A 24,819-nucleotide genomic window follows, 5' to 3' on the forward strand; every position below is an offset into this window, starting at 1 on the left:
ATAACAACAACAACAACAACAAAAACATGATAAACACCCTGCTTCCCCCATCCTCACCTCTCTACTTCCACCCTCCCCACCTTCTTGGATTCTCATGCTCATTCTATGATAATGATTTTCATCATAGTTATTTAGTTCACCCAACATAATGCTCTTCAGTCCCTCCCAAGTTAGGTAGTCATTTAGAAATTGTTGCTCCTTTGTGCTGCATAGTATTTCATTGTATGAATGTGCCACAACTTCTCAATCCATCCATTTGTTGTTGGGTGTCTGGACTGTTTCCATGTTCTTACAATGGTAAATAATGCTACTATGAATACTGGTGTACAAGTTTCCATTTGAGCCTCAGTTCTCCTTTTCTTTGGTATATTCCAAGTAATGCAATAGCTAGGTTATATGGAATTTCTATATCCAGCTTTTTGAGGTGGTGCCAAACTGCCTTCCAGAGTGGCTGTACCATTGTAAATATCACCAATCATGTATAAGAGTTCCTATTTCACCACATCCTCTCCAACATTTATCACTTGCTGTCCTGTTAAACTTTGCCACTGCTACTGGAGTAAGATAGTAACACATTGTGGTTTTGTTTTGCATCTCTCCTATTGCCAGTGATTTGGAGTATTTCTTCACATGTCTGTTGGCCATTTAAAAATCTTATTCTGTGTAAAGTCCTTCCATGTATTTTACCCATTTTGTAATTGTGTTATCAGTATTTTTCTTGTGGAGGCCCAGGAGTATTCTATAAATCTTCGTTATGAGACTTTTGTCTGAGAAACTACAAAATGTTTGTTCCCAGTCAATAAGTTTTCTTTTCATTCTGTTAGAAAAGTTTTTGATAAACACAGAGATTTAATCTTCAAAAGATTCCATTCATCAATTTTATCCTATTCAGATGTACATTTCTGCCTGTATTTGGCAGTCCCTTTATACTGTAGACTAGGGCTTCTAAGCTTGATCCCAGTTTGTCTCTTATGAACTTTATGGTTTTGGGCTTTATTCCCAAGTCCTTCGGTCAAGAAGAAAACACAAATATGCAGGTCCTTCTGAGTCTTAAATCAATTCAGTGGCAATGAACTTGGTTTTAACTCTTTATTAAACTTTTAAGTAGTATAATATCTAGGGCTCTGTCTTATTACTTCTTTTATAAGACTCTATGTTTTACCTAGTCTTTATTGTCTTCTCCTGTGTCTTCACTTACAATCTATAAGAAGGAGATTCTAAAATAGAAATCTCAATCCTCTAAGTATCTTTGAAGCTCCACACTCAACCATTTGCCTACTAAACAGCTCTACACAGATGTACCATAACTACATCACTTATAGTATATCCAGAACTGAACAGATGGGGCCCATGCCAGCAAGATCACTTCTGGTAGTGGCTTCAACATCGACTCAGCTGCTTAAGTCACAAAGTAGGCCAGTATTATATTTCATTTTACCTTAAATTTTATGTCCAATTTAGCATTAAGTGCCTCTATTAATCTTACATGAAATATATTTAAAATAATTACACCCCAAACATCAGTATTACCTTTATTCTAACTATAATTATTTAAGGTGAGGATGCAATGAAATAAATGTTCTGGGGGAAGAAAAAAACCAAAAACAAACACACCTGTTCTTTACAAGGGAAGAACAAACACCTAACCATTGCTTTCAGAGTATTAAAAATCTTGAATATGAATTACACAATTATGATTGCTCTCTTTCTCTCTAGATTCAATACACATTGTCCCTAGCGTTCAACTTCCCAATCATATCAATGTTCTTGCCAAAGAATGTATTTTATGTCCTGCAACTACAAGGCTTATGTATGAGATATTTCCTTAGCTTAAAATGCTCTACACTCCTTTCTTCATTTATCTTATCCTGGTTTCACGACTTCATTATTAGTTACAATTTACAAAATATACCTGATCCTAAGGATTATATTCTATTCTTTATTCTATTCTTTCTTGAAGTCTCAAAAAATAATTAGTTGATTAATTGCAATTTATGTTATTTTAGTAATTATGTTTTCTCTTCCTTTGAAGATTGTAAGAGGTTGTATCTGTCAGCTATGTCATCTCTCTTTATTACAATCTTATACCCAGAGAAGATTGTAAATGCACATTTGTTGAAGAGCAAACAAGTAAATGAATACGAAGCAGCTAGGGTAATTTACTTTATTAAGGGAATGACTACTGGCTTGGCTTTGTTTTTTCTTCTAAATTTATATACATAAATCCCTTAATCACCTGATGCTTCTCTGTTCCAGAGATAATTAATAGACAGCTCATCCATTCCCAGGTCTGCAGCTGTCACTGCATCTCAATAAATTTTAAAAACTGGGCCTATCTGAATTGCTAGTGTAGAAGGAAGTGTTTCTCTTTATTGAATTAATTAAAATACCGCTTAGTGGTGGGAGGGTCCTGCCACATTCTTCTTTATAAGCCCTTTCCTTAGGGGCCCATACTTTCTTTTTGCAATCAAACTTTGCAAAATAAATCACAACTTTTGTCTTCAAAGATCTCAGAGTGCAATGAGAAATTCAGCCTATGCAAAAATTAAGAAAAATTACGAAGTAAAAACAAAAATAATAGTTTAAATATCTTCGTGCCCTTAATCAACACTGATCTTTCAAAGGATAATGCTGTTGTTGTTGCAGTTGTTACAAACCGTGGAGTCAGAACCAATCCATAGCTGACCCTCCAGCAGGTTTTATGGGCAGTAAATCACAGTGGAGGAGACTGTACATCTTTCTCCCAAACAGCAGCTGGTTGATTCAAAGTACATGCCTTCACAATGGCAGTACACAGTTCCTTACTGCCATATTTTATCCTAAGGAGAGCAACTTAATACTGTCAAAGAAAGTCAAGGAAATAGATGACAACTGTGTCTGAAAGATTCTAAGAAGACCCACAGTGTAACAGCATTTTTACACCCAGTATAGAATAATTGAGAAAAAGTGGCAATGTCAGAGAGGAAGTTATTCCTACTTAATCAGTTGCCATCGAGTTCCTGTCGACACATGACCCCACGTGTGTTAGAGTAAACCTGTGTTCCATTAGGTTTCTTTTTTTGTTATGATTTGAGTAAAAGTTGACAAACCACACTGGTTTTTCATTCAATAATTCAAACACATTTTTCATAACTTTTCTCACAATAGATTAATGTAATGGATTAATTGCAATGTCCCGTCAAGTCCTTTATATACTGCCTTTCCTGTTTATTGACTTTTACTCCTTTCTCCCTCACTTACTGTCCTTGAAAATCATTCAAGAAGGAGTCCTTTTGTGCCTGTAAACAATTCCATAGCTTTTTTTTTGCACTTGTTTATTCAAGAACTATGCTTTTGTGACTGACTTGGGTCATTCAGCATAATTTTCTCTATAGTCATCCATACTTTGCCGTCGTTCAAGAATTTTTTACCATTTTTTCACTCACTAATTCTCATTGTCACTGAGTCAGAGATGACTCACAGTTGATGTTCCTACAGAGTCCTGATTCTGTAAATCATGGAAGAGGGAGCCATGGTGGCTTAGGGGGTAAAGAATTGAGCTACAAACCCTGAGGCAGGTCATTTGAAGCCATCAGGTTCCCCAATGGGAGAAAGATGGGCAATCTCCTCCTGTGAGATTTACAGTCTCAGAAAATGGCTGGAGGTTAAGTTATGAGTTGGTTTTGATTCCACAGCAATGACTGAATGAATAGCTAATGATACTGGGCATTTCATCAGCTGTTGGTTGATAATTTTAAAGTCTTCTTTGGTAAAATGTCCTTTCATGTCCTCTGCTAACTTTATATTTTTCCTGTTGAAGTGTTGGAGTTTTCTATACATTTGAACGATTAGCTCCTTGTCATATATGTTGTTAAAGAGAATATACAACGTATTCAATGACTGATTTCGCAGAAATAGATCTTTATACCAATACATTTCCAGGTGAACTCAATCTTCCAATCTTCCAGTTAGCACGCAAGTATGTTAAATGTTTGCACTCTGTCATGACTCCATTCCAATAACAACAAAATAACTCATTATCATCACGTTGATTCTAACACATGACTACACCATGCCCTGATCTAATATTAAAGATTAGAACCATTCCATAAATAGATTTCCAAACCTTTGTTCTGTGACACCACTTGGTGATTTGAACTGTCAACATTTGGGTTAGTAACTAAGCACAACTGTTTGTGACGTCCAGGAAACATACAGTTCAACTGAGCACAAACTAAACCAAATATAAAACCAAGTCAATTCCAGCTCATAAGAACCCTTCAGTGGAATTCTGAAGCTGTAGATGTTTATGGGAAGGGACTTTCTCCTCTAGAGTGGCCGGTGGAATTAAACCTCTGTCCTTTTGGTTAGCAGTCCACCAGATAATCTACTCCTCCACCAGACAAAAGGCGTAGAGGTTTGAGTGGGAACCATTATTTAGAACTAAAAAAGAAAAAGTTTTTGTCATTGAGTCTGGACTGACACATTTTGAATCTGGACTTTCAATGACTCTAACTGATTTTGAAGTGAATTTTCAAGAGACTGTAAACCATATAGGATATTGGCCATCCTTTACCAAGTTAGCAGCTGGCCACTTTGAACTATTAAAGATGTGTTGCCTTTGGGTTAAGCCCTGCAATTCAGTCATAATGTTTTTAGTGACCTGAACCTGGAAACCACAATGAGACAGTCACAGGAAGAGACTGCTTAAAATCATACTGTGAACTCCTTTTGCTATAGATTTTACCCTATTTCCTCTAGGAAGTTGGGAGCTATAGAAGATTTAAACAGAGAAATGAAGTACTTAGATTTGCCTGGTGTATATTAGGGCTGTATCTTTTCTCCATACTTATTCAATCTTTACATTAAACAAATCCTTTGAAAAGCTGGATTTTATGAAGAAGAACGTGGCATCAGAGTTGGAGGAAGACTCATCAGCAACTTGTGTTATGCAGGATGAAAGCAATAAGGACTTGAAACACTTGTTGCATAAAATCAAAGATTACTGCCTTCAATATGATTATATCTCAATATAAAAAAATGTAAAATCCTCACCACTGTGCTAATAGGCAACATCATGATAGATGGAGAAAAGATTGGAATTGTCAGCAATTTCATCTTACTTGGATCCATAATCAATACACTTTGTACCTGCATTCTAGAGGCCAGGGGTTTTGTATCATTGGGAAAGTCTGCTGCTAAGGACTTTTCCAAAGTTCTGAGAGTAATATTCACAACTTAAAGACTAAGGAGCACTTGAATTAAATCATGGTTTTTCCAATCACCTCTTATGCATCTGAGAACTGGACAATGAATAAGGATGACAAAAGAAAAAATTATGCCTTTGAGTTGTGATGTTGGAGATAGTTGTTGTTGTTGTTAGATGCCATGAAGTAGGACTCAGAGTGACCCTATGAACAAAAGATCTGAATTTTGTTCTATCTTGTGCCATCTTTGTAGTTCCCAACACACAAGCCCATTGCAGGAGTCACTGCATCAATCCACCTGATCAAGAGTCTTCTTCTCCATCTCCAACTCTCCACCCTTCCCAGCATCATGTCCTTCTCCAAGGAATAGTCACTCCTAGCAATGTGTCCAAAGTATGTGAGGCAAAGCCTCATCATTCTTGCCTTCAAAGAGCACTCCAGCTGCACCTCCTCCAAAACATACATGTTTATACTCTTGGCCGTCCATGATTTGTTCAATGTTCTTTTCCAATATCACAGCTCAAAGATAATAATTCTTATTTTGTCATCCCTATTCATTGTACACCTCTCAGATGCATAGCAAGTGATCAGAAAGACTATAGCCTGAATCAGATGCACCTTAGTCCTCAAACTGACATCATGATTCCTCAATAATTTGAGAGGTTCCTAACTGCTGATTTTTCCAGTGCAATGCATCTCCTCATTTTCAGAATACTGGTACTAAGGGTGTTAATTTTGGATCCAAGCAAGATGAAGTTGTTGACAGTTTCAATCTCTTTTCCATCCATCATGATATTGCTTATTGGTCCAGTGGTAAGAATCTTTGTTTTCTTGATATTGAGATACAATCCATATGGAAGGCTACAGTTTTTGAACTTCTGCAACAAGTGTGTCAAGTCACTTTCAGCCAGTTGTGTCATCTGCATAATGCAGGTGAGTTATTAGTCTCCCACAGACTGCCAAATATGCCCCAGATATGTTTTGGAGAAATACTGGCAAAGGAACAGCTATGTTTTGGAGAAAGTGCAACGCAGACTACTCCTGACAGGCGAGAATGATGAAGCTTCATCTCATCTATTTTAGGCATGTAGTTAGGAGAGGCTACTCCTTGGAAAGGGACAACATGCTTTGAAAGGTGGAGGGAAAGTGAAAGAGAAGACCTTCTACAGGATTGTTACAGTGACTACAGCAATGGGCCCAAGTGTATTAGGGATGAAAGGATTAGCACAGGATAGTTCAGGGTTCAGATCTGTTGCTCACAGGGTCTCTATGAGTCACATTTGACTCAATGGTACTTAACCACAAAAACTTTTCAAAGTGAACTAAAAAGGTAAATTACTAGCCTGTGAACAATTAGATTTTTTTTTCTATTATATTTATTATTATCATCTAAATAGCAAGAGTGGCATCCACTTCCTAAACAACATACCTCTGGAAACTCTATGAACTTTGAGAAACGACAATAGATATAAGGAAGTCTTCAGGTCTTTTGTTCATAGGGTCACTTTGAGTCATGCTCAAGTCAATGACAACAGATACATAAAAGAAAATCCCTGCAAGGAAGCCTTCTTGATGCAACAGTAATGCCTAGTCATGGTGGGAAAAGAGGCCTAATGTATAAGTGCAGCCCGGAACATCAACACACTCGGTGGAAAGACAGAGATTTGGGAAGGAGCTGAGGAAGAGAAATAACTATGACGGGTAGTAGTCAGAGGGAGTATTTAACTGAAGAGATAATTTGGAAGGTACAGGAATAGTGCTTCCTGGCATAAATAGTAAACAGTGGTATGAAGTAGCTGTCCATTTCTTCAAATGTGGGAATATTAATAAGTTAGAAACCATGATATTGAAGAAAGTATTGCCTCCAAATGCTCTCTACATTTCTGTGATGCCAGCATCGCCCCTCCCCCACAGAGGGCTGTCTATACTGGTAATAGCAATTTCCTCATAGTTTCTCCTCAAACAAACATAAATTATTAGTTGTAAGGAAGCAATATACTATTTGTATAATCTAACACATATATTTTAAACTAAAATAATTTTACCAACTTAGTAAATCAGTAAATGTTTGTTTAGTTACTCTTTTGAATCATTTTGTTTAACTGTTAAAATCAGTAAACATTTGTTCACCGACGACTGCCTGTGTAAGGGAACGTTAAAGAATCGTAGTACCTCTCTTTGGAAAGGTAAGAGTTTTCCGTATATTTTCAGAGTAAAATTAACTACTTAGAATCTAACCCTCTCCCACAGCCCCCCAAGTCAGTCTTTTAACCACTATTTGCTCGGAGGAAGAAAGTGGTTCTTAGAGGGGTAGGAGCCAAGAATTTTGCATTCCATTCCATTCATTGCTTCTGTGGCTGATTTATTCAGTAATATTAAGTAGCGATCGTGCAGAATCCCCCTTTGTCCTAGTGAGCATGGCAGTACACTAGGAATTCCTCTAATGTGGGCATGACCTGGAGCATGACAAAGTAGGTGGAGACCAGACACACATCTCTGGCACGTCTTAGGAATGTCCCGAGAGATGGCTCATTACTGAGGAGCTCAGCAGAGACATGACTCAGCCAGAGAGTTTCTGCAACCGGCTGTCTGGGGCGGCTACAGCAGTATTGGCAGAAGCCACAGGCCAGCCAGTGTTTCCTGGATATAGAAGAGAACACAGCCCTTTCTTCAGAAGTGGAGCTTTTAGATAGCAATATGATTATACAGATTCTTTTGAATTGAACAGCTCAGAAATGTTAAGAATAGAAGTCTGCCATCTGATTATGCTTTTTCCAATTATCTCTGTAGATGTGCATCTGTAGCACGTTGTTGTTGTTGTTATGTGCCGTCGAGTCGTTTGCGACTCATAGCGACCCTATGTACAACAGCCCTAAACCCTGCTCTATCCTGTGCCAATCTCATTGACTCTGCCACTCCCGATTACCCCAGTCACTGAATCAATCCACCTCATAGAGGGTCTTCCCCTCTTGCGCTGTCCCGCCATTCTACCCAGCATGATGTCCCTCTCTAAAGACCTGTCTCTCCTTACAACATGCCCAAAGTATGTCAGGCGAAGCCCCAGAATCCTTGCCTCCAAGGAGCAGCCTGTTTAACCCTCTCTAGGATGAATCTATTTGTTTTCTTGGCAGTCCAGATCAATTAATATTTTACCAGTGAAAATTAGAACTCTTCTTAGGAATGGATAAGTAGACTCTTCTGTAGAAAAGAACATCTTGGTTTTTGTAACTCTACATTGAGGAAGGTCTTATTAGCAGGAGTTGGGAGGGTAATTAAGGGGTATGTAAACTTGACTCCAGATATAATCACTGGGCTGGTAGTAGAATAAAGGAAAGGAAAGAAGAGAGAGAAGCAACGTATTCAAGCAACATAGTAGAGAAGATGAAAGACTTCTGAAAATGAATTCATAATAATAACAACACATATATAATGTCAGTGGTAGACATTTTACTGGATGTCAAGTCTTTGTAGTCAGTATACATTTATTTTGTATTGGGGATTTGACAACTTTCTGTTTTATTGATGATTATATTTATAGTTTTCTATATGATTAAATTAGAAATTCCCTCATTCCAATTTGTATCATTGTGTGATTCAGTGTTAACTTTGCACAATGGAAACTGAGCAGCTAAAGGCAAGTACAATCACTCTCTTTCATTATATTGGGCAATAGTGGAATGATTCTCTGTTTATGGGGATTTGTATGTTAACACTCATGTGACAAACCTCTTTATGGCTTTGATGTAAAACTGAGTTATTTTTTGCTGTGCACTTCCTGCTTAACCTCTGTGTTCTCTATATTGCATGAGTTTGTATTTATGAAGTCAGAGATGACTGGTTTCCAGCTATCATGCAAGTTAAACACCCTTGAAGGTTCTGGCTGTTCTTAAATTAGATCACTTCTATTTCCCTTAGGTCAAAAATTCCAGTTCACTGTAAGACAGAATCTAGAAAGGGAAGTGCTCTAAGATATCATTTTAGTTCCAAAAATCTCTCACCAAAGTGTCGATGACTTTTTACATACAAAAGCATGTTTGTAGTTTGTTTGTTACTGTTTTGTTTATTTATTTATTTTTAACAAAGACCAATTTGTACCATAAAGTGGTTATGCAAAATCTCCTGGTCCTGGAGTCACCATTCTTATCCAACTTAAATATTCCAGGGGTTTGGGCAACAGAAAACAATAATAAGTGTAGTAGAGTTTACCTGATGCCCGAGAGGTAAGTATACAGTTTACAGAAAGAGAGTTTCTGCATATAACTAACTGATGGGAGTTTCTGCACGTAACTTCTTTGATCAATTTTTCCTCCCTACTATTTTTATGTTTAAGAGGAAGAGTACAAGTGACTTAGTATCTAGTCAATAGCCTTTTTCCTATCAGATACTGTACATATCAGCCTTATTACCTCCACCTAGAGCAGCTTTAAGGTGTAATGTATTCCTTAATTCAGAATTTCCTGAAGAATCGGGTTGACATTGCTCTCTCTCTGTGCAAGATTTATGCCTGAGATTATACCTGTACCATTCTTTGGCTTGCTTTCTCCACTTCTTAACTTGTACCCCTGTGGATACTTCTTTAATAAATCCCTTATCCATCCTACCTTGGCTCAGTGTCTGCTTCTGTGGAACCTGACCAAGACAAAGAGAAGTGTGAATGAAAAGGGAGAGACAAGGAGAGTATGAATCACAAAGTGTGAAGTGGGAAATAAATTCCTGGAAGACAGTACTGGGAAAAGCAAGGTAATATGGGAGGAACAAAAAGAACAGAAGTAGCATAATGAAGGGGCCAAGTTGAAGATGCTATAATTTAGAACCATGGAGTATAATCTTAAGCAAGGATCCAAAAATATAATGGCAAAGTACTGGCCATTTGCTGATAAAGACAAATTTCCAACTTTACCATTTCTTAACTGTGTAATCTTGGGTAAAGCATTTTACTCTTTGTTTCTGTTCTTAGGAATAACTTTAAATATATAAAGGAGCTAGATATTTATTGCAACATGATTTAGACATGTGGTCCTTAACTAGGAATGACTTTGTTTTCTAATGGACATGTTGCCGTGGCTACATGTTTCTGTTGTCATAATTGTGAAGGAGGAGAAGCTATTAGATTTAATGGATTAGAGTTCAGGGGTACTGCTTCACATCTACAACACACAACATGCCACCTTGCTCCTGTCCCAACAAAGAAGTATCTATAGATCCAAGAGTGAACCCTTTGATTTAGGCAACAGAACATTAAAAGACAATGAAATCTGGAAACTTAAAATAAGAAATAATAGGTTATAGTTCATATAGCAGATGAAAGGAAAAGCTACAGTTGAACATAAATGATATTGTTGAAATAGTAATTTCTTCCCATATGGTTACAATAACAGAAAAAAAACCAATCTTGTAAAAATCACTAATCACTAAGTATTACCATTCAGGTGATATTTTTTGAAAGCTATTCAGTTCAGTATTGGGACAGAAGACTGGAGATATATAGTGGTAAGGAAGAAAAATTTATTGATCACAAGAATTGTACATTCTTATGAGGAGAGATAAATGATAGAGAAAAAGCATATGTGGAGAAGAACAAACTACTGTGGCAAGAAGCTGTGCTGCAATCCCAGAGACATGCAGTTTGAGGCCACCAACTGCTCCTTGGGAGAAGGATGGGTGAGTAATCTCCTCCTGGGCAATGAACTGCCTCTAAAAACCCATCAGAGAGTCAGCTATGGGTCTGTTCTGACTCTATGGTACACACCACCACCAACAACAATTAAAATTATAAATTAAAAACTATAAAAGCCAATTCAAAAGAAGTATATGAATAATAAAATAAATAATATGTAATTTAATATATAACTTAATAATAAACAAAAAACTCCAAAGAGCTGATAGTGAAACAGAAACAACAATAAATAAAAATATGAGCTTTTTCAAAATTGGAAAACAGCATTTCTAGGAGAGGAGCACATTAGGTTGAAGCACACTTTGCAATTTTGAAGAGCACAATTATGAAGAAGAAAACTGTGGCAAAGAAAACTTACTCATGAAATAAATACCCAGTAACAGAAAATAATGATTTAAAGTACATAATAGCTTGAAAATAATAAAGTACATGTAAGCTTGAAAAACATATCGATATAGTTAGGTATCATATGGTAAGCCTAATATGGAGGAGAAGTTATTCCTTGGAGAGAGACATCATGCTTAGAGAAGTAAATGAGCAGAGAAAGAGAGGAAGAACCTCAACCAGGAGGGTTGACACAATGAGTGTGGCATGGGTTTACGTGTGTCAGAGATCGTGAGGATGGCACAGAATAGGACATTATTCAGAGCAGTTGTTTATAGAGCCCCTATGAGTCTCAGGTAACTTGTGATTGCTGTGAAGCTGAACACTGCGACACTGATGTGTCAAATGTGATAATGGCTACCCATAGTGGACAGTGTTTGGTGGAGCTCCCCAATCAAAACAAGCTTGGAAGCAGGAGTGGCATCCACTTTCCATAATAGCTTGCCTCCGGAAACCTTATGAACCTGGAGAAAGGATGAAATTTATGCAAGTGTTCAGGTCTTTCATTCATAGGATCGGTATGTGTCGCCTATGACTCGATGGCATTTAACAACAACAACAATGCGTCATACATGATGGAACCTAACAATAATAACGACAACAGATAGTATTATAAGGAGGAAGCTCTGGTGACCTAGTGGGTGGAGAGTTGCACTGCTAATCCAAAAGTAGGTGGTTCAAATCCATCAGCTGCTCTGCAAAAGAAGAATGAGCAGTTTTCTCCCATGAAATTTGCAGTCTCTGTAGCCCACTTCAGGGTCAGCTATGAGTTGGTTCTGACAAGACGGCAATGAGTAAATGCATATTTTAAAGATCTTGATGATGCAATAGGTAAGCGTTTAGGTGATACAGGAAAAGTCAGCTCTCCAAACTCATCAGTCACTCCACAGAAGAAAAAAATTTACAATTGGCTCTAAATAGACATTACATCTTAGAAAACTCAAAAAAGTAGTTAGAGTTTGTCTTATAGGGTCACTGTGAATTAGAATCAACTCTCTGGGACACAGCAACAAAGACAAAATTATACATTTACTGTACATGTATTTGCAACAAGAAAATAAAGAGATAAATTCCGGTACCTTTCATGCTACCTTCATTAAAGAATTTAAGCATTAAGTATTGAAGCAAAGAGATTATAAATAAGGTAGATCTGAAGACCAATAAGATCTTTCTTTCCTTAAGATACCAGTAATCTATGAACTTCCTGTGTAAAAATTAATGACAAATAGGTTTTGACATACTTGTTCCTTCATATAAATTATCTTGATCAATGAAGAATGGATATCTGATTCACTGAGAAGAGGAGGTATTAAAAAAAAAGGAGGGGAGGTATTGTACTAGAAAAAGCCCTAGACTGGTAACCAACACAAAACCTCTGTTTAGCTTTTTATCTTAACAATTCACTAACCACTCTGAGTGTGTAGGTAGCAAATGAGTTAGAAAGAAGGATTCAAAGATCTTTTCCTTTTTTTTTATTTTACATATTAAAAGTAATTTGACAATAGTCTAATTAGTTTTTAGTTCAGGGCAGTTTATAGATGAGATAGGTTTCCAGAAAACAAGCTTTTAGAAGGTAATGATTACCTCTACAAAAGGAAAATTTAAACAATCTCCTGGATTAAGAAAGTATTTCTCTCATGAACATAGACATAAAAATTATTAACAAAATTCTAACCAATAGAATCCAACAGGACAGGAAAACTATATTTCATCATAACCAAGTGAGATTCATATCATGAATCCAAAGAAGGTTCAACATAATAAGACAAGAAAATCAATCAACATAATTTATCACATTAACAAAGCAAAAAAAATATACTATCAATTGATGCAGAAAATGCCTTTGTCAAAATCCAATAACCCTTCCTTATTAAAACACCCATAAAAAGAGGAATACAAGGGAGGTTCCTCAAATAGTAAAAAGTATATATGCAAAGCTAAAATCATTGCAATAGAGAAAAAATAAAGGAATTCTCATTGTGAGAAGACACCAGATAAGAATGCCTACTATCACCACCTCTCTCCAGCATTGTGTTAGAAATACTTGCGAGGACAATAAGACAAGAAAAGGAAACAAAAGCCATCCAAATGGCAAAATGTGGTAAAAGTCACTCTAAGCAGATATGACACTGTACACAGAAAACCCCAAAGACTTAAAAACACTCCAAACCTTTGTTAGATCTAATAGATCAGTTTAGCAAAGTGGTAGGATACAAGATCAAGACACAAAAATCAGTGGCATTTCTCTACAGCAACAAAGAAAACATGGGAAAAGAAACTAAGAAAGCAATACTACTTGCAGTAACCAACCACAAGATGAAAAACTTTGGAATAAATTTAACTAGAGACGCTGCATACCTTTATAAGGAAAACTACAAAACACTATTAAAGGAAACAATGAAAGATCTAACTAAATGGGAAGATATTTCCTGTTCATGGATAGGAAGACTCAATATAGTGAAAATAATAATCTTATCAAAAGCAATATACATATTTAATTCAATCCCAACACAGATGCCAAACAATTTTAAAAGAGATAATAAAGGTAATTTGCAGGTTTATTTAGAATGGACAAAGATCTTTAATAAGCAGAGCTCTTTTGAAAAGTAAGAATGAATTGGAAGACATAGCACTCCCTGATATCAAATCCTACTTGTCCTAATAATCAGAACATCATGATACTGGTACAGTGACAGACACATAGGTCATTGAAATAGAATAGAGAATCAAGAAATTAAGCCTCTTTCTGTCTCTGGGTGGTTCCTAAGCAGAAAAATATTAAGCACAGTGGAAATATCACTTTTGATGAGATTGTTGGCATTGCCCAGCAGATGCGACACCGGTCTTTAGCCAGAGAACTCTCTGGAACTATTAAAGAGATCCTGGGAACTGCCCAATCTGTGGGCTGTAATGTGGCCGTCACCCTCATGACATCATAGAAGACATCAACAGTGGTGCTGTGGAATGCCCAGCTAGCTAAGGAACTACAGATGAAAATATTTCAATAAAGGATTATTTGTTAACCAATGGGGAAAAAAAGAAATTAAACCATCTAACAACATACAGTCAACTGGTATTTGACAAGGAATCAAAACCTGTTAAATGAGGAAATAACAACTTCTTCAACAAATGGTGGTAGCAAAATGGAACATCTACCTGCAGAAAACGTACACAATATCCACACCTCACGCTATACACAAAAATAAGCTCAAGGTGTTCAAAGACCAATGGGTAATGCCCAAAATCTTAAGGATTGTATGAGACAAAATGGGGCAAACTTAAAAGCCCTAGTCTTTGACATAAATAGACTTGTAAATATAGACAGGAATGCACAACCAGGAGAGGACAAAATCTATGAATGGGCCCTTAAAAATTAAGTCCATGTGTGGAAAAAAAAGCAAAACACATTTTCCAATAAGGTGAAAAGAAAACCTACAGACTCGGGGAAAAAACCATTTGTCAATGACATTTCAGACAAGCATTTTATAAGGAGAATTTACAGCATAGGATATAGACCATTTATGGTCTTAGCAACTACTTGCTAGGCATCAGAAAGCTGGACAATGATGTCTCTCTTCAGGGACCTGTCCCTCCTTACAACATGCCCAAAGTATGTCAGACGAAGCCCCAGAATCCTTGCCTCCAAGGAGCTGCTCGGTTTAACCTTCTCCAGGTTGAATTTGTTTGTTTTCTTGGCAGTCCATGGTATATTCAATACTCTTCTCCAGCACCACAGCTGAAAGGCAACAATTCTCTATCATCCCTAGTCATTGTGGTGAAGGAATCAAGGAATAGAAAAGATTCTTTCACTTTTGAGTCTTCAAGTGTGGACTCGGGAAGGAAGGGTTATAATAGCAATTAATTATATGAAATCATATCTACTAATATATATTATATATATATATCTTATATATCTATAAATCTATAGATTAAGCAACAAAAATAAAACAATTACAAACTTTCTATTTTAATGGACTTGCATTCCACAGATGAGCAAGTTTTAAGATAAGTAGCTAAGGAGATCATGTAAATAAGTTTTATAAATACTCCTCCCTGACAAAATGGACTTGGCATGGCCATATAATAGAGGAAGGCTATTCTTGACATTGATAATCACATCATCTGGAGTGTTTACTTGAAATTAACTGAGCTGTGCTTGCACTGCTGATAGTTGTTTTCTAAAATAATTTAAAACAGTAATCGTATTTTATCACTATTAGCAAGAAATAAAAGATATTTACAAATATTGTTACATCACATAACAAAGGAATTGAAAGGTAAGTGAGGATAGTATAGGCTTTATTTCATTCAGCTTATTAAGTACATAGGCCTAATGGTTTATGAAAAGTCACATATAAATAAGATAAGGTCAGGGTCAAGATCCACTTAAAATCCATTAAAATGTCACTGAAGTCACCATTCCACTCCACATAAAAAGGTAATTATACTGTCTGGAGATAAAGAAAATACCTTGACAAGAGGATGTGTAACTTGCATAGTATTTGAGAGTAGTGCATTCATGAAATATTTTCCATAAGTACTTGAACAGACATTTTCTTATTTCTTTATAGTAAATAAATGTCTAAAATGCAGTTACAGTACAGTAGGGACTTACATGTGACTTTAAATAGAGAGACTTTGGAAGTATATTCCAATACTTTCATTTTTTAGTAGGCTAAAATAATTTCTACCAATATTCTATATTGTTATTGCTAGTTGCTCCTGAACCAACCCTATAGATTGCCTTAAAGAGGCTAATATATTGTTGCTGATTGTTCTACTGAAATGTTCTTTAAAATTAGGAAAAATAAAATTTAAAAGATATTTTAATGTGTGAAACTAAAATACTCAACTCAGAAAGGAGTGATTTTTTAAAAATATATATAGATAAAGAAATAGGGGCAATAGTTAAAGGAAGCTTCCAGTAGAAGTCCATTTCTGTCAATTTCACACAATATATTTTATTTCAGGAATTGTCTAAGTTCTCACTTACCATGAACTCTTAGGCGAAACTAGAATATTTTAAGTGAAATGTATTGGGAACAAGAAATGGTAGAAGAATTCTGTATTTCTTACTGAGTATACTTTTCCAACACAAAATAAAAAGTCATTGTAATTCAAAATAAAAAAAAACAAGCTTTAAAGTAAGAGATGGAATATTTGTACTCCTGTCCTTCCTTCTCTATTTTTATATCAATGGTATATTAAAGAAAGTTATAAGATGAAAGTACACAAATTGAAACAATATAGAAGTTATTAAAAAGTTACAAAGAATTGGAAATAAAAGAGTTCTTTGCATTTTATCTCTACTACCTCTGCATCATGGAAAACAAAGTTTTACTTCCTCAAAGATATACATATTTTATCAGGCAAAAGGGATCTATTTAGACTGTCAAGGACACAAAGTGAACTGATGTGGGTGGCATCTTAGAAAGTAACAGAACGTGGGAAAACAAGTATTTTTTTTTCTCTCCACTTTATTTCCACTACCTTTGCATCATGGAGAGAAAAGTTCCACTTTCTCAAAGACATCCATATTTTATCAGACAGAAGGAATTTTTACTTAGAGTGGGAGTGAAAAAGCATGGAAAGAAAAGAAGAGATAGATGGTAGGAGTGAGATTGCTTGACAGTGTTATTTGTTATAAAAAATAAATTGGAGAAATGTTACTATCAAGAATTTGTTGGTGTTAATAGTGAATTAATTGTTAAGTTCCTCAAAATATAGATAATTAATAGGATAAGATTAGTGACATCTGATCTGATTATTCCCGTTTTTAAAATTGGATAGCTTAGTTTTAAAATAACGAGATAAACATGGGAAAGCTTTTCCCCACTCAAGTTTATATATCAAAGGCAGTATAAGCTTGACGAGGGAGCTCTGGTTATTTAGTGGTAAGGAATTGTCCATCAATGCAAAGATATGTGGTTCAAATCTAGCAGCTGCCCTGTGGGAGAAAGATGGACAGTCTCCTTTTGTGCGATTTACTGCCTCTGGAAACCTGCAGGAACATCAGTTTTGGGTTGACTCCTACTCAATGATACACAACAATCAAAACGTGAAGAGAAGAGAATATTTGTTTGCACTTCAAATATGTCATATTTGACTTCACTGAGTTTTAAACAGGGTATTAGTACTAAACTTGGCTCAGTAGCCAAGAATTATTTATAATACTGTTAAAGGCTATATTCTCCCTCCAAAGTAATTTCTTTTTTTTTCAAAGTGGGAAACAATTCTTCAATCTCATCTTCCTGACAAATCAACAGTTTATCAGTCCCAAGATAATTTCTTACACTTGAATTCACAGATGAACTCATCAAATTTTGCTTTTATTCAAACAATTAGCCTAAGTAATAATAATTTTTAAAAAGACTGATGACAAGGGAAGAAGTGCCAAAAAGAGTTTGGATCAAGGTAATTATAGGATTAGGAGGACTTAACAGAAAGACTAAAAGAATCAAATATATGTATTTAGACAAATGTACTCTAAAACGAAACATTATGTAGAGAGGATAGATATAAAAAATATGCTTTGGGATAACACTTACTAATAAAGATCAAAGTCCATAGTCTTTAATATGACTCATACCTGAACATAATGAAAACAAAAGCCTTCATAACTGGACCACCATGACAAACAGAAAAAAGATTGAAATGATCAAGAATTTCATTTTACTTGGAACACAATCCATATCCATGGAAATAGCAGCCAAAAAATTAAAAATCATTTGTAAGTATCCCCACATAGTAGATCTTTCAAGCTTTAAAGAGCAAAAATGTCACTTTGAGGACTAATAAGCACCTGTCCCAAGAGATGATCACTTCTTATGCATATAAAAGCTGGGCAATGAATAAGGACAACTGAAGAAGAATTGATGCCTTTGAATTATGGTGTTGGCAAAGTGTACTGACTATACCGCAGACTGTCAGAACAAATGAATGTCTCTGGAAAGAAGGAAAGCCAGGGTGCTGCTTAGAAGTGAGGATGGCTGATGCTTTGTCTCACGTACACCGAAAATGTTATCGGAAAGAGCTAGATTCTGGAGAAGGATTCATGTGTGAGCAAACATAGGGCTAGTGGAAAAGAGGAAGACCGTCAAAGAGATAGAGTAGACACAGTGACTACAACAATGAGGTGTGAGGATCGCACAGGACTGAATAGTGTTGTGTTATGTAAGGGGCCACTATGAGTCAAGATTAATGCCCTTGATGTAACAACAGCAGCATATTATATATCCAAAAGCAAATGCAGTGGCATTGGGCTGATTTTTATTCACTACCACTCTATTGGACAAGACAGAACTTCTTCACAGAGTTTCAAAGGCAGTAATTATTGTGGACATTTATTTCCACATATGGTGGACACTTCTTTCCAGATATTTCTCTCAAAGACTGAAGAGTGCCTAGAGGATTTGAACTACTGACCTTTCAATTAATAGTCAAGCACTTTAACCACTGTCATCAGGGCTTCTCCATAGTAAAGTTTAAAGACGACATATATTCCATAGAATAGTGGTATTGTTGAGCCAGTAGTTTCCAAGTATTCAGAAGACTTAAGTAAATATTAAATAAGGAAATATTTCTCCAAATTGAAAGCTGTTGCACTGCAGAAATGCTTGCAATGCAATCCATATATACATAGGTAGACAATTGACAAGAGAGATAACTAGAAGCACAAATTTAATTTAATCTGTCTGAATTAAAGTATCATCTTCAGAGTATACACATTACAATAATGTAAACACCTTGTATACTTTAGTATTTGCTTTTAAATGTTATAGACAAAAGCTAAGAATATTCTTAGGAATTTTGACAGCATAGAGGGTCAAAGGCAGAGTTTGAGGTGGTTTGAATTTGTTTCAAACATAAAGAAATTTTAAGAGTAAATTTTTTTTAAATCTTTGTGAAGAAATCGTTGAAAATCTTGTAATTAATAAAGTACCTCTTATACTGTATTTTTATATATTATATGTATTTCAGTTATAAATACATTTTGAAAAATATATATATAATTGGAGGTGGGGAGAGCACAATTGGTAGATTACAACATGAATGTATAATTAGTAAATTATTTCTATACTTCTATACTAAAGAATTATATCCTTGTTGCTCCAAATTAAGATTTTAGGACAGGCATGTGAGAAAAAACTAATAAAAGATGAGTAGAAACGAAATTTCTCACAATTTCTGGAAGTGATGCTTTTTTCCTATGCCAACAACTGCTTCTGGTTTCTTCTTAATTATGCTTTTGTTTTTCATTTTAATATGATAAGCTTTTCTGAGATCCTTGTACAAAACTGTAAACATATAACTCAAAACATATTTTCTAAACCTTAATTTTAAAACTGTAATGAAAAGGAATTTTAAATTAATTTATGCCACCTGTTCCTATAGCACTTTGTTGTCAAGAATAAGTCAGTTCTCACAGTTTATATAAACTCAAATTAAATCTTAAAAACAGCCTGGGGGAAATTGCAAACATAAACACCCCCGAAAATACTCATGAACCATGGATATTAGTTACCTAAGAGGCTTATTTATTGTGTAATATTGGCAGTAACAAGAAAATACTTTACAAAATACAAAATCTGAAACTGGCAATAATGAAAAAATATTTCTTTTAGACTTTTTAAGTTCCACCAAATATCCTTGAAAGAAAAATCCTATTTAATTAATACAGTAACCATGTATAGAACAGCCACTTTATGCAAAGGTGTAGATATTATTGCTGGCACTAAAATGTCTAAGATCCTTATGTCCTGTTTTGGAGCAGAACAGAGTCAATGCAGAAAATAATTCACATAATTGCAACACAAAAGGATACAGCGAAACGACCAACTGCCAAAGAAAGGTAAAAGTGAGGGAGAAAGAAATAGCCTATAGCCTTTAATTATCCATTCAATCTAAAGATTGTTCTTAGGTGCCATCAAGTGAGGTATGACTCATAGCATCCCCATGCACAACAGATCTGAGCCCAGTGCTATCCTGTGCTCTTCTTATCATCTCTGACAGTCTTTATAGCTCACTGCTGTAGTTGCTGTGTTAATCCATCTCATTGTAGGCATTCCACTCTTTCACTGACCCTCCACCTTTCCAAGCATGATGTCACTTTCCAAGGATTAGTCTCTCCTAACAACAGGCCCAGTGAGCTCTGATGGCCTAGTGTAAGAAACTACGCTGCAATCCCAAAGACACAGGGTTTGAATCCACCAGCTGCTCTGTAGGAGAAGGGTAAGAAATCTCCTCCTGTGCAGTTAACTACCTCTGAAAACCCACTGGGGGATTAGCTATGGGTTGGCTCCTACTCAAAGGTACACAACAATGACCTGCCTCAGGGAGTTCTGGTGGCCTACTGGTAAGAAGCTCTCTACAATCTCAAAAGTATTTAGTTCAAATCCATCAATTGCTCAGTGTGAGAAGGATGACCAGTCTTCTCCTCTGCAATTTCTCCTAAAATCTGCTGAGGCAGGAGGGTCAGCTATGAGTCAGTTCTGACTCCACGGCACACGACAGCAATATGCTCAAAGTATATGAGATGAAGCGCTTTATTATCCCTACTTTCAGAGAGCACTCTGGCAGCACTTTCTCTAAGACATACCTGCTTTTCCTTCTGGCAGTTCACAGGATAGCCTGTACTCTTCTCTAACACCACAGCTCCAAGGCACCAATTCTTCTTCGGTCATGCTTGTTCATGGTCCAGCTCTCAGACGCATACCAAATGAATGGAAAGACCAAGGTCAGAATCAGGCTCACTTTAGTCTCCAAATTGTTACCTTTGTCTTTAAATTTTACAGAAATTGACCAAATGCAAATTTCATTAATGAAAATTGGTGATTAGAATTCAAATTTGGAAACAGTGAAGAAAAAATGGTAGTTGGATAGTATGGAATTGGTGACAGAAATGAGGCCAGAAATTGGATGATTAAATTTTGTATTCTCAACTATTTATTCATCATAAACATCTTTAAAGGACACCCAAACAAATAGTAACTTTACATTTGGATCTCCCTTGCTGTGCTGCACAGGAATCATAGAGAACTTATGTGGATGAGCTCTGGTGGCCTAGTGGCAAAAAGCTGTGCTGTAATCTTGAACTCATATGGAAGGAATTGTTGGAAAAGCTCAAGATCAGCAATCAATACCAGACCTGGTGCTGACTATGGAACAGCCCATTAATTACTCATGTACAAGTTCAAATAAATTCTGAAGAAAATGAAAACAAGTCCACAAGAACCAAAATTTGGTCATAAGTCTATCCACCTGAATTAAAAAATCATCACTAAAATAGGCTTGAGGCATTAAACACCAATGACCAAAACCAGGTGAGTTATGGAATAACATCAAGGACAGGGTTCTATCCATACATCTTAAAATCCCTTCTATATATCAACTCTTTTTATAAGTCATAAATAGGTACTAGAGAAGATAAGAAGGAAAATGATTTATTTTTTTTAAACCTCAAGCTATTTATTGTGAGTTGGTTTTATGCTGGAAGTTGTGATGGCCTCTCTCATCTTCAGGAGGAACAGGTACGGAATGCTCGGCACTCTATGCCTTTCTTTTTGTCCCAAGTGAGTTTCAGCAGATGAGACTTGCCAGATGAACTGGGGGGTCTCTGGCTAACAGTTCACCAGCATGTTAGAGTGCCAGAATATTTAAATCCTGTAGGGCTTGAGGGCCACAGGCCCTTGAACCTGCTTTTAATTGTTTTTGGTCAAATATTCTTCTAGGTGCTATAGCACTGGTCTGTGCATTGCTGTACAGAGGTAACTCATGGTTGCTGTGATTCTGAACACTGTGACCCTGGTGTGTCAAATGAGATATTGGTCACCCATGGCTGACAGTGTTTGGTTGAGCTCCCCAATTAAAACAATCTTGGAAGCAGGAGTGGTAGCCACTTCTGAAATAGTTTGCCTCTGGAAACGCTACGAACTTGGAAAAACAAACAAACAAAAAATTGTACAAGTGTTCAGGTCTTTTGTTGATAGAGTCACTATGGGTCACCTATGACTTGAAGGCATTTATCAATAAACAACAACAACAAGCTATTTATAATTTATAGCAAAGATAGAACTCTGCACTTACAATTCATTTATGAGAGATAAAGGAATGACTCAGATCTAACTGTCCCAGGAGGAAAACAAAAGGACCGCTCCATTTCCTTCCTTACTGGTGTTTTGTGCCTCTGTATGGGAAGAGATTGCCCATCTTTTCCCATGAGGGAGCTAGTAGATTCAAGTTGCCTGACTCTGGGTTGGCCACACAATTCTTCATCACTAGGCTGTTTATTAGATTAATGGACCAATGGATAATAGAAAGAGAAAAGATATAAAAGAAATCTAGCTTCAGTGTGGATGGAAACAATACAGGTAAAGTAAAGCTGACTGAAGTTTATTTATCAGCTTCCTTGTATGTAAAATGGAGACACTCTTAGCGTCGTTTTTGAGCTGTCATAGAGATTAAAGGAAATATTTGTGTAATGTACCAATCAAGTAATATATATTTAAATGATACTAACTCCTCTGGCATATATTTGAGCTAAATTTTGATGGACCCATTGCTATGGACACACATCAATAATGGAGGAATATAAAATTGAAACATGTCTGGAAAGCTAAATGAAAGAAAGCTATAGATCCTCTTTGAAGGATCTGGTTGCACAGTCCATAGGAAGTCTTGCTGAGGTCACACAATTAGGAGAGTTCGAATCTGGCAGCAGCTTCTCAGGAGAAAGATGGCCAACCTCCTCTCCTGCACGTTAATGCCTCTGGAAGCCAATAGAGGATAACCTATGAGTCAGTGTCAAATTGTCAGCAATAATAGAGGTCAAGAAAGAACAAGAGTAACAGCAGTAAACATGGGTGTGTATACATCTGTTTGGGTGGTGGCTCAGGTTTCTTCAGGGTATGTTCCTGGTAGTGGAATTGCTGAGTCAAATGGTCTTTATTTCCAACTTTTTTCTTTTATTATTTTTATTATACTAGTTTATTTACAAAATTCTAATACATGGTTTTCCATTTTCCAGAACAGATTCTTCCAATTTCCCTCACCCCCCTCACCTATCAAATCGTACAACCCCATGATTACTCTCCCCTTCCCCACCACATCCCCAATCCCTCTGCTTCCATCCTCCCAGCCCCCTTGGATCCTTATACTCATTCTACAATAATGGTTTTATACAATATTTGCCCTCGTGGGATTGAGTTAGTTCATGCCAGTCCCTTCCAAGGTAGGTAATAATTTACAAAAGCATTGCTCCTTTGTGCTGTGGAGTATTCCATTGCGTGAATGTACCATAATTTCTCAATCCATTCACTTGTGGTTGGACATCTGAGCTGTTTCCATGTTATTGCGATAGTGAGAAACGCTGCTATGAACATTGCTGTACAAGTCTCTGTTTGTGTCTCAGTTCTCATTTTCTCAGGGTATATTCCAAGTAGTAGAATAGCTGGGTCATATGGAATTTGTTCATCTTTTTGAGGAAGTGCCAAACTGCATTCTGGAATCGTTGTACCATTTGATAATCTCACCAACAGTGTGTAACAGTTACTTTCTCACCACATCCTCTTCAACATTTATCACTCACTTCAGTAACACTGGCAAAGTCTGACACGGTAGCAAGTCAAAATACATTTTTTGCAAATACGTTTTATAAGAAACATAAACGCAGGTTATACACATGGATTTCACCTGATGGTATGCATAGGAATCGATTACATCTGCAGAAAAAAACAAAAAACCACTGGAGAAGCTCAATATCAGCTGTGAAAACTAAGCTAGGAGCTGATTGTGGAACAGACCACCAATTACTCATATGCAAGTTCAAGCTGAAGCTGAGGAAAATGAAACCGAATCCACAGGAGCCAAAATACGACTTTGATTTCATCCCACCTGAATTTCAGAATCATCTCAGGAACAGGTTTGGGTATTGAACACGAATGAGCGAAGACCAGATGAGTTGTGGGAGGATATCAAAGGTATCATGCAAGAAGAGTGCAAACATTCATTACAAAGACAGAAGAGGAAGAAAAGACAGAAATGGATGTCAGAAGAGACTCTGAAGATTGCACTGGAGCGCAGAGAAGCCAAAGCACAAGGAAGAATTCAGATACTAAAGAGCTGAACAGAAGATTCCAAAAGGCAGCACGGAATGACAAAACAAAATATTACAATGAAATGTGCGAGGAGCTAGAGTCGGAAAATCAAAAGGGCCGAACTCGTTCAGCACTTAAGCTCAAGGAACTGAAGAACAACTTCAAACCTAGAGTTGCTATAATCAAGGATGCTTTAGGTAGAATATTAAATGATCCAGGAGGTATTAAAAAAAGATGGAAGGAATATACTGAGTCATTGTATAGAAATGAATTGGCAGATACAGAAGAATTTAATGAAATAACATTTGAGCAAGAACCTGTGGTGATGAAGGAAGAAGTTTAAGCTGCCTTGAAGGAAATAGCAAAAAATAAGGCCCCAGGAATAGATGATATAGCAATTGACATATTTCAGCTAACAGATGCTGCCCTGGATGTGCTCACCAAGTTGTGCCAAGAAATCTGGAGAACAGCCACTTGG

The sequence above is a fragment of the Elephantulus edwardii genome, unplaced genomic scaffold, assembly GCF_000299155.1.
Source record: "Elephantulus edwardii isolate Elephantulus edwardi_28Jun2011 unplaced genomic scaffold, EleEdw1.0 scaffold00022, whole genome shotgun sequence".
Classification (NCBI taxonomy): Eukaryota; Metazoa; Chordata; class Mammalia; order Macroscelidea; family Macroscelididae; genus Elephantulus; species Elephantulus edwardii.